Source organism: Pinus tabuliformis, chromosome 6 (assembly GCF_031772625.1).
Source record: "Pinus tabuliformis cultivar Carrire ecotype Pingquan chromosome 6, CPIR1, whole genome shotgun sequence".
NCBI classification, from domain to species: domain Eukaryota; kingdom Viridiplantae; phylum Streptophyta; class Pinopsida; order Pinales; family Pinaceae; genus Pinus; species Pinus tabuliformis.
The window spans coordinates 1758881921-1758887920 of NC_142292.1; positions in this window are offsets into that span (position 1 = coordinate 1758881921).

Consider the following 6000-nt stretch of genomic DNA (forward strand, 5'->3'; position numbering starts at 1 on the left):
ATTTAGATTACAATTTTCAAACTTCAAAATTTTGAGTGTCTATTAAATTTTTGATGGTGTTGAATTTATTTCCACCATAAAAACAATTCAAACACTCCTATAATCAGATATTCTGATTAAAAACAAAAAAATCATTAAATTCATATCTATCAGATCTGTGACCCAGATAGACAACGCCAGAGAAATATTAACACATTTGCAAACACATATGAAAAGGTACATGCCTTCGCTCGCGATTCTCGACCTTATTATGAATGCTGTTTACTTTCTCAGCCACAAATTCAAATTTGTAGATTATTGTACGCGCAGGTGCAGATGCAGGTGGTGGCCAAAGGTCATGGATAAATTAATGTAAGAGGTTTGTCGGAGCCTCAATGTCAGATATTAAATTTACGGATTCTTGAATGAGTCGGCAAAGCTAGAGGACAATTGTTTTTGTCACTCACATGAAGCAATAACTCGGTGACAGTTGCTTCCATTAGCGGTCAGAAGCCTACCAAATTCCACTGTCACATATGGTCACAAGGAGTTAGTATCCCAAAACTTTCCATATGAAGGTTTAAAGTGGTTACTGCATTGGATTGGATAGATGATGTGAAAATTATTTGGTATCGGAAGAAATAAGCAACCAGTTCACCATCCCAATGACACAGGGAAAGGACGAAATAAACAATATAAAAGGGAGAGTAGAGTAGGGTACACTTATTGAAATAGTTGGGAAGAGGAGAATGGGTAAAATTATTGAGATAGTTTGAATTATTTTCAAGGTATGTGACATTATAAGTTAATTTATTTTAAATTGGGAAGAGTAGAATGGGTAGAATTATTGAGATAGTTTATAATATATTGAAGTTATGTTACAATATAAGTTATTTGATTTTAAATTAAATGGTTTTATTATAGGAGGAAATTTATTTTAATTGGTTGAGGGGTTATTTCAATATTTAAATATAATAATAAAAATATGATTTAAAAAAAAAATTGTATAATAAGGTTTTATAAAAACAAGTTTATTAAAAAATTAAATTATTAGAACATCTAATTATAATGTTAATTTGATTTTATAGTTAGAGATTTGTAACTCTAAATTTATCAAAAGTAAAGAAAGATCAAATCTCTCAAGGTGTAAACTTCTTCTTGAGTACAAAACTTGAGAAGTTAGCACCTCTAGAAATTTGATTCTTAATCTATGTTGGTTTTGAACAACACAGTAATAAATTGTTTTTTATAATATATAAAAATATTTTTATTATTAATACTTTTTAAAATTTTACATGTCAACACCATATTAAACTTTGAATGAATTAGAAGTTTCAGTCATATCATATATATATGCATGTGAGGTTTGGGGTTGCAGTATCTCCAGAGAATCCTGGAGAAATCTTGAGCAAATCCAAAAGCGTTTTATAACATATAACCTCAAAAGTAAAAGCAATACACCCTATCCTATTCTCCTTATAGAAGTGGGTCTTTCCCCTATCCAGAGCCTAGCAATGACTAGGCTTCTGTTATACAAACACAAACTCAATAACATAGGAGACCATAGACTTCCTAAGCTAGCTTTAAATTTCAGCCAAAACCACCTAAGGCTCAAATGAGGTTGGTATAAAGACACTAAAGCCTGGTTAAACCATTGGGATCAACGAGAATGTTGCATCGTAAAACATTAATAACATTAAAAATATTGTTACTTCTAAGTTCAAAGAAAAAATGCGGCATGAAAAAGATTTATCAGCTAAAAGAAAATTAAGATATTATAAGGAGGTCATCAACCCCACCCTAGAATATCAAAAGTATCTCTATGTTTTAACTAGCTCAAAGAAGAAAATTAATATAGCCAAGATTAGAACGAACTCTCATGAGCTCCATGGTGAAACAGGTCATTGGGCAATTTCTAAAACACAATGGATGGAAAGGATCTCCATCTCTATGAGAATATGAACATAGAGGATGAAAATCACTTCCTTTTAGAGTGCCCCGCGTACAACCACATTAAATCTTAGTTTCATAATCTTTGTTGCAACACTGACCTTCCTAGCCTTTTACGAGCTCTGGAGGCTTCTCTCCAAGCTTTTTGAAAATATAAATAAAATCTTAAATCAAACTAAATAATTTGTTTCTTTAGGCCCGATAGACCAAAGTTTGGTCTCATGGACGTTAACCATCATCATCATCATCATCATCATCATCATCATCATATATATATATATGTTACATGTCAACCAAACATAGAACATGTGTAATATCAATAATATCATTCTACATGTAATTTGTCAACGCCATATTAAATAGTGAAAGAATTATATATCTCCCTTGTACTAGAAACTAAAAATTAATTTTTTATTTTTTTAACTTTCAATTATTTTATCTCTATATAAAGTTTAATGTAAAATTGAAGTGTAAATTGAAATATTTGATTTATGGCCAACCATGATTTTTTTGTTATTAATATTGTTTAATTTGTTAATGTAAGTATTATTTTATTATTTTTAAATGTAATCTGGTTTAAACCATTGGGAGATCCACGAAAATGTTGCATGGCAAAACATTAATATCATTAAAAATATTGTTACTTCTAAGTTCAAAGAAAAAATGTGATGTGAGAAAGATTTAGCAGCTAAAAGAAAATTAAAATATTATAAGGAGATCATCAACCCCACCCTAGAAGATCAAAAGTATCTCTTGTTTTAACTAGCTCAAAGAAGAAAATTAATATAGCCAAGATTAGAATGAACTCTCATGAGATCTATAATGAAACGGGGCGTTGGGCAGTTCGTAAAACACCATGGATGGAAAGAATGTGCCATCTTTGTGAGAATATGAACATCCAGGATGAAAATCACTTCCTTTTAGAGTGCCCTGAGTACAACCACATTAAATCTCAATTTCATAATCTTTGTTGCAACACTGACCTTCCTAGCCTTTTACGATGTCAAAATTATAGTGAGCTCCAGAGGTTTCTCTCCAAGCTTTTTGAGCATAGGAATAAAATCTTAAATCAGATTAAATAATTCCTTTCTTTAAGTTAGATAGACCAAAGTTTGGTCTCAATGGAGGTTAACCATCATCACTAAATTGTAATACAATAACTTAAATTTACAATCAAATTAAATTAAAAATTATTTATTTTATAAATTTAATTACAAAATTTATTATACTATTTTTTTAAATAACCTATTTTATAATTTTAATAATATACAATTGAATTAATCTCAAATAAAAAATATTATTTATAATAAAGATGCGTTAATAATATTGTCTAAAATAAATCATTTAAATCCAAATCCCTCTAATGTTGACTTATTTTATATTATGTAAATTCCAAAATTTTAAATTAACTATTTAATGAATTAATATAAATTACAATATATTCTTATTTTTATTTTTATTTGGTAAACAAAATTTTTAATACAAAACAACATTTTAAAATAATAAATTTCCAACACAAATTTCTAAAATAATAAGTTTCCAACGCAAATTTCTAGAATAATAAATTTCTTGAAAATACAATTTTAAAATAATATTTTATTAAAAGTAATGGTAAGCCTATCAAAGATTCTTTATGTGAAAGCGCGGAAGCAAGGGTTCAATCTCCTTCAAATTCATGAGAAAAATAATATTCATTATTTCTATTCAACACTGGATTATAATTTTATTATAATCCATCTTTTTTCCTTAACAATTTAGAAAGTAGATGTTTTTATTTAAACATGTTTTTTCAGTAATAATATTTTGAAATGTTTTGTTTCTATTTTGCATCAACTTTTGTTTTTTATAATGAGAAATAAATTAAAAATGATAAAATAATCTTAAATATTCTATTAGGTCTGTTTTCATTTTTTTAATTACAAGTAATAAATATTATATTATTTATATATTTTTAGTTATTTATTTATTTATGAAATAAAAAAGCTAATTTGTATTATTTAAGATTAATATGTTTTTTTTAATTAGTTTTATTATTCATAATAAATAATATGTATATAATAATTTTAAAATTATTAATAAATTATTTTATATTTATATAAATTATTAATGGCTAATTTATAATAGCTAGTTTTTAATTACAATTTAAAATATTAATTTATTAATTAAATAATTTTGATGCATCTTTGTTATTTATTTATTAGGATTTATGAGTTTTTTCACCTTTGCCGTGAGGATGAATCACATTAGTTGGTTGGAAACCTCGATCAAATAACATTAATGTGATTGACCTCCTAGGAAGTCCTGGTTACCAGGAGTGATGATTGACGCTATGTGATTCATTTCACTAGTTTCAATCCCACTTCTTCACCCATATGAGCATCACCCGATGCAATGAGTGCTAAGTGAACTATTCAAAAATCATTAGAAATTAGTAAGTTACAACTATCTCTCATGGAAATGGTCATGATATCTAATTTAATACCTTTTAAATATATTTTTGATATTTTTATTTAAATTTTTTAAAAATTGACAAATTAAATATAGAAAAGCTATCAGCAAAGTTTTATAACCAAATTAAAATTAAGTACACTTACTAATTTTAATTCTTAATTCTTGATTCCCTCTAATCATCTCAAGGATATGGAAATTAGGAAAAAAAATATGCATTTTTTATACTAGTGTGCCTTAATGTTACAAGACTTTCTATTCCTTGAATTTGTTGCCTAACACCTCCTTTTGTAACACAGCTGATAATATTATGTTTAGAATTTATGATAGACCAATGTTACTCCAGATAATCCATGCTTATTAAGTTGTTGTAGGATCGTAACATTAGAACATACATATTTATCTTAGTTGGTTGTCCCCCCAACTCTACCGAGCACTTCATAACTCTCATCGTCACCCTTCTCTTTGCTCCAGTGGTGAATTAGACCAGCCACGAGTGTTTAAATTTATTGACCTACAATCAACATAATTCTACTAATTTGGAGTTGATATAACTTAAAATTTCCCTAGGGTCTATGAAAATTGACACAACACGATTGCATATTCTATCTCCTAATTAAATCATTGTATATTGATTCTTGACTTGTTGATCCTCCAGAGCGGCACTTATTCCGGTCATACATCTCACCACATATTCCACCATAGATACTTCTTTAACATTTCCTATCTGCTCTGTGTTCTCGTAGTAAGTACAGTATCTGAGATAACGTGATTCCTTACAACCCCAACACTGTATCAACAATTTATGCACTTTACCAACATCAAATTTACCTGATGCTTTTGGTTGTTTGGATCCATTTTGAGGTTGAGATTTTTGGTAAACTTTTCCAATAAATTTACTTGGTTGCCCTTTGCTAAGAATTTTAGACCCAATAGTCTTTATATTTTTACTGTTTGGAGGGTTCTTCTTCCCCTTCTTACCTATCCGAGATTTATTATTTTCTCCATTTTGTTTTGACTGTTGATAGCAAATCCACGCTTTACAGATAGCTTCATCCATGGTCTTAGGATTATCAAACTCTAAATGCTCTTTCATAGACACTATTAGGTTGCTTATAAAACATTGTACCTTAACCTTTTCTTCTAGTATATAAGGAACATACCTCAGCAAGGAGGTGGATTTCACAATATACTCGTCCATAGTCAACTAACCCAATTTAAGGTCATGGAACTCCTTGGATTTTTCATCATAATATTACTCAGTAAGGTTTTTATTTTAAAATGTTGCTGGAAATTTTCCCACATTATCTCTTGTTCATCAATCCTATGAACCAGTTTAATTTCTTCCAACCATAAAATCACTTTTCCCTAAAGTTGGTAGATTGTTAGACGAGTGTTCAAATTACTGTCATACTCATAAATCTAGAAATACTTGTTAATATTCACTATCCATGGCTCAACTCGTTCTTATGATTCCTCATCAAATGATGGGGGTTTTATCTTCTTGAACTCCCCTTGAAGCTCTACTTTTTATCTTTTTACTGGTTTAAATTATTTTCCTTGAGAGACGTTCTCAAGTTCTTCTTTTGTTCCCTTATCACCTTCAAGCTTAGGTGTAGGAAT